This window comes from Nicotiana sylvestris, chromosome 10 (assembly GCF_000393655.2).
Source record: "Nicotiana sylvestris chromosome 10, ASM39365v2, whole genome shotgun sequence".
Taxonomy (NCBI): domain Eukaryota; kingdom Viridiplantae; phylum Streptophyta; class Magnoliopsida; order Solanales; family Solanaceae; genus Nicotiana; species Nicotiana sylvestris.
Window position 1 is genome coordinate 30,558,180 of NC_091066.1, and position 6,610 is coordinate 30,564,789.

The window sequence follows — 6,610 nt, forward strand, 5'->3', positions numbered from 1 at the left end:
TGTGTATATATATATATATATATATATATTTTTCCCTGCATGTTATGTACAATAAATATACAAATTTTATATTCTTTTGCGACTACGAGATAAATAGTTTCGGCCGCCGGCTAAAAGTGATCTTTTGGCAACAAAATAGGCTGCTATTCTAGGCTAGCTTCGTTTTCAAGCTCCACTCTCATTTCAAGCTCAAACGCCAACACACAAGAAAATAAATGCATTAAGACGCAAAACTGTTGTTTGTGAGAGATTGTTTTTGTCTAATTTTTCCTTCTTTCTTTTTTGGGCTCAAGAAAGGTGAGTGCATGAACAAAGAGGGAATAAGAAAGGGAGGCCAGGAAATCACTAACACAGCAATTCAAGTTAACTAGAGACATACTATAATCCTCCTAGTTATTGTAATTTCTTCTTTTGTCAATGATTGTAGAGGAACTATGTAATCCCAGGAAATAGAAGCATGTACTCAGCTCTGTTTAATATCATATAATATATCTAGTTTACTCATTTAAAAAAAAAAGAGAAATGAGTAGTATACTAATTATGTGCTTAATAAAAACAAGAAGCTGGGATAGCTCAGTTGGTTAGAGGGTGTGGCCGTTAACCACAAGGTCGGAGGTTCAACCCCTCCTTTTAGCGATTAAATCTCTTTTTTTTATTTTTGCCTGTGTTGTTGCTTTTTGTAACACGAATAGCCGGTTACATTCACTGTTTACTTTTTCTAGCCGGTACACATAAATTATACATTGATTAGGTGGACGGCTATTTGGGATAGTTCTTCTTTATTCAAGTCTTAACTAAACTAGTGCTTCTAGCGATTAAATCTCTTTTTTTATGTTTGCCTTTGTTGTTGCTTTTTGTTACACGAATAGCCGGTTAGATTCACTGTTTACTTTTTTTAGCCGGTACACATAAATTATATGTTGATTAGGTGGACGACTATTTGGGATAATTCTTCTTTATTCAAGTCTTAACTAAACTAGTGCTTCAAAACATGTGTGCGTTACCAAATAAGTCTGGGAATCTTACAGAAATATACCAAAAAAGAATACTATTTACCAACAACTAGTCATCATGTTAGTTATTTCAAAAAGCATAGGCTAAAAAAGATTTTTTTTTCCAATGGGTATTGTTGTGATTCGTTGAAAATATATAGATGAGTCAATATACAAAATTTGAGAAAGTTTGAAGGTGAGTTAGACTGGTTTGGAGTCAATTCATTATCAATGATGTCATTAAAAAATATTAGGTAAAAAAAGATTTGTTTCAATGAGTATAATTGGATTCGTTCAAAATATATAAATGGGGCAATATACAAGATTTAAGCAAAATTGGAGGTGATTTGGATTGGTTTGGTATCAAATTTTATTGTTAAAATCGAGTTTAAAACTTTTTTCTGCGATACATGTATCACGCATGTATTTTACACACAAGTATGCATGGATATATATGTTATACATTTTTGATACATATAAGATACACAAGGTGATTCACATATCACTTTTTTCATATTCATCTTCTACTTTAAATTTTCAATTTAAACCATCTCAAAAGTCTGTCAAATCATCCCAAAACTAAGATTCAAACTTCTTAAGATATATGTACCTAATCTATTCCAACAACAGCCACTCAAAAGAAAGCAAAAATTTGACCTTTTTTAGTACAAATAACTATTTGACTAATATTGGTAATATTTTATGAATTGACTAATTTTTTGTAATAATTTACTTATAGACGGACATAACTGGTAATTTCCCAATAAGTTTTGTCGTTTTGCTCCTACTTCAGTATTATTGTCTAATCGCTTTCGGATACAATTCTTAGCTCTTTCATGAAGTACCAAGCGAAAGACATCAATACACCTATAGATTTCTAGAGGGGCAGCTTTTCATAATTCCGTATATGTTCATACGGTGAGGCTTATAGATTGGCTAAAAGATGGAGGAAAAAGGGAAGACGAGTCGCTAGGCACTCATATAAGGACACAGTCGTACATACTGCATGATATAAGGTATCAAATGTTACGATGTTGGAAAAATTCCGACCACATGTCATGGCGTGACAAAGAGGCCTAAAAGGGGGGAATGCCCAAGCGTTTGGATTTATTCACAAAACTGTTGCTTAGATGGCAAGATGAACATTAAAGTATTCGTAAGAGCCATAGTTTATGAAATTGATAAGTGCATCAGTCAACATTCGAGGACGAATGTTCCAAAGGGGGGAATGATGTTACACCCCAAGTTTTCATACGTGAGAGTACATCGTAAGTCATTGATGTAAGCTCGGAAATGAGATTCTATTTGGAAGCAAATAAAGTAAGTTAATAATGTTACCTTGGAGGTTACAAATATTTAAGATCATGAATAACGATTACCAAGAGGGTTGGAAATCTTAGAAGCTAAACCAATTGAAGAAAATAAGTTTCGTCGAAAGTCGACAAGTTTCGAATGTTATAACATGTACTTTGGGGTGAGACTAGGGTTATTAACATGATAAGGAGGTTATTCTATGAGTTATTTTAGTCGTATGATATTCATTTTCTACATTTTGAAGGCAAGCAAGTTGTGGAACAAGAGTTGGCAAAGGTCATCACAAGTTACATTCATAAATTTGTTGAAATTTAGGTCAAATGTATCTGAGAATTTCTCCAAATATACTTGGAATAATGGGGTGTTCTACCTACCAAATTGAAGGTCTACGAGTCTAGTTTCTAACGCATTAAACCGTTTGTCAATACGACATCGGAGTAGAGAGATATTCGCATTTTCGCGAGACCGCGCAAGCAGCTCCCAATGGGACCCACTTAGGCGGTGGTTGACCTACTTCAATTTATAAACGATTTGGACGCCTATTTTTGCTCATTTTTCAACTAAAGTTCGTCTCCAAACTTCTCCTAACCCTCCTAAACATATATCACAAGGGTTTGAAGTGATTCCAAAGTGATTACACCATATTTCAACATCAAAACTTAGTTCTAGTGAAGAACAACACCTCTTTGAGGTTGTGTTGTCATTGAGGATTGTTGTGGGCTGTATTTGGATGAAATTACAAGTTGTTTCTGCTGTCTAAGGTGATTATAACAACCTACTAATTGTGCTTAAGCTTGCTTGTATGTTGGTTAAGTTGTTAGGATGATAAACTATAAGATAATACTTGGACTAGCTTAAGTCACTTCTATGGTGTTGTATTGCTATTAAGGGTTGTTGTAAAATGAATATAACTTGGATTTTGACTTGAAGTTACTGTAGGAGGTATGTATATTGTGTTCTTGCTTGTGCCTAAGGTTATCTTGATATTGATTAAGTTAAATGGATGGGCTAGACCTGAACTAGTGAATAAAGTTGCTAGTTGGGGATAGTTGAAGTTGTGGATTATTTTCGTTGTTATAAATATATGGTATAAGGCTGGAATCATTGATTAATGACTTCATTATCAAGTTAATGATACTTTTATGTTGAAGTAAGAAGTCTATAAGGATTGATAAGGGGTATACGGATTCCAATCGGAGTTTGCCGCTCGTCGTAATGTAGTTGTGACTTGTTGTGGTTATATGGTGTCTTGATATTGATAATTATGTATTGATGGATTGCTCTGGTCATTGTTGTTGGTATATGGTATTGGAGGAGGCCCTTGTTACAATGGAGATGCTGCCCAAATTTACGTAAACGAGCTACTAGCTTAAGTTATAGACTTAGCCTTTGCTCAGCACTGATTTTGAATCTCCTTATACTATGATAGATTGAGTTGACTTGTTTGAAGAGTTGCTTGGAAGGGATTAAGGACTCAACGGGTTTAAGGTATGTTAAGGCACTTTCTTCTTTCTTTTGGCATGGTCTAAAATGAAATGAACATAAACGATACGCTATTTCATAATGACTCTACTCCTAGCAACTAAGGTTGTCCATGTTGTTCTTTCCTTATAAAATTATTCTAAACAAGTGTGTATGATCCTTAAATCCTACTAAGGTTCATATTGATGGTAGGGATGTCCATAATGTTCTTAAGTCACTCCAAAAGGTTTAGAAGATGATTCCATGAGTCTAGCATGCATTATATATAGTATCTATTTTACTCTACCGAGCCGCGCTATAGTCGGCCGGGTACGGCACCTATTGTGCAACCACTGATCAGTTGGGTTTACCGAGCTCCACGTGGCCGGGTACGATTCTACCGAACCTTATGATGGTCGGGTACGCTTTTACCGAGTCCTCTTTGAGGCCGGGTACGATATGATGATGATGCCCACAGAGGCGAATGTTTTAAAAAGTTTATGTATATATATGTATTATGCATTTCATATCAGTAACCCCCAGAGGCACTCTGATGTTACAGGTTGTATCTCCTTTATCTCTCTCTTTACATTACTGTTCTTGTTTATGCTTTCCTGCCTAACATACTCGGTACTTTATTCGTACTGACGTCCCTTTTGCCTGGGGACGCTGCATTTCATGCCCGCAGGTCCCGATTGATAGGTTGACAGTCCTCCTAGTAGGCTATCAGCTCAGCGAAGGTGTTGGTGCACTCCACTTGCTCCGGAGTTGCCTATTTGGTCAGTATGCTTTGGATATGTATTGATTGATATGGCGGGGCCCTGTCCCGACCTTTATGATTTTATGTACTCTTAGAGGCTTGTAGACATATGTCAGGTGTATGGATAATTGTATGGCCTTGTCGGCCTATGTTTCGAGTTTACTAATGGTCATGTCGGCCTTATAGGCCCGTATGTCACATATATTAGTTTGTATATCATGTTGGGTCTTCATATGTTGACTATTCCCTTATGTTTTATTCTTGTTATCTCAGGACGAGTTTTCTAGCTCATTTACTCATGATAACATGATAAGAAAGATATGTTACGTTGGTACTCGGTTGAGTAAGGCACCGGGTGCCCGTCGCGGCCCTTCGGTTTGGGTCGTGACATCAAGCCACCTGTGCTGCCTCAAATTAAGATCCCTCTGCTTGAACAAATGCTGTAAGCTACGATGATCAGTATAAACCTCACATGACACCCCATACAGATAATGCCTCCATATCTTAAGAGCATGAACAATCGCAGCCAACTCTAGATCGTGCACAGGATAATTCTTCTCTGACATGAAGCATATGCAATAACTCGCCCCTCCTGCATCAATACACAACCCAAGACAAAGTGTGAGGCATCGCAATATACCATATACATCCCCAAATCGGAAGGCAACACAAGAACTGGTGCCGTGGTCAAAGATGCCTTGAGCTTCTGAAAGATCTTCTCACAATCGTCGGACCAACGGAAAGGAGCACCCTTCTAGGTCAATCTAGTCAGAGGTGATGAAATAGATGAAAAGCCCTGCATGAATCGTCTCTAATAACCTACTAGCCCCAGGAAACTCCTGATCTCGATCACTGAGGTAGGATGTGGCCAACTCTGAACTGCCTCAATCTTCTTGGGATCCACCTTAATACCCTTTCCTAATATAACATGCCCCAAGAATGCCACTAACTCCAGCCAAAACTCGCACTTGGATAACTTAGCATATAGCTTCTGCTCTCATAAGGTCTGAAGCATGACTCTCAAATACTGCTCGTGCTTCCCCAGGCTACGGGAGTATATCAAGATGTTGTCAATGAAGACGATAACAAATGAATCAATATAAGGCCTGAAAACCCTGTTCATCAAGTCCATGAATGCTGATGGGGCATTAGTCAAGCCAAAGGATATCACCAGAAACTGATAATGGCCATATCTAGTCCGGAATGCAGTTTTCGGAACATCCGAGTCCCGAATCTTCAACTGATGGTACCCTGAACTCAAATCGATCTTAGAGAACACCCTAGCACCCTGCAACTGGTAGAACAAATCATCGATACGAGGCAACAGATACTTGTTCTTGATGATGACTTTGTTCAACTGGCAGTAATCAATGCACATCCGCATAATCCCATCATTCTTCTTCACAAATAATATTGGCGCACCCCAAGGTGGTACACTGGGTCTAACGAACCCCTTTGCTAAAAACTACTCAAGCTACTCCTTCAACTCTTTAGGAGCCATACGGTATAGTGGAATAGATATAGGTTGGGTGTTTGGGGCCAAATCAACACAGAAATCAATATCACAATCCGGTGGCATGCCAGGAAGATCAGAAGTAAACACATCGGCGAACTCTCGAACTACTGGAACTGAATCAATCATCGGAGACTCTGCGGTGGTGTCCTAAACATAAGCTAGATAAGCCAAACACCCCTTCTCGACCATATACCGAGCCTTCAGGAAAGAAATAACCCGACTAGGTGTATCAATTGTGGAACCCTTCCACTCCAACCTCGATAACCCTGGCATATCTAATGAAACAGTCTTGGCATGGCAATCTAGGACGACGTGATATGGATATAACCAATCCATGCCTAGGATGACCTCAAAGTCGATCATGTCAAGCAACAAGAGATCTGCTCTAGTCTCGAAACCACAGAATGTGACCACACAGGACCGGTAGATCTAATCCACTACCACAGAATCACCCACAGGAGTAGACACATGAAAATGAGTGCCCAAAGGCTCAGGAGAAATAACCAGGAAGCGAGCAAACAAAGATGATACATATGAATAAGTAGACCCTGGATCAAATAATACTGA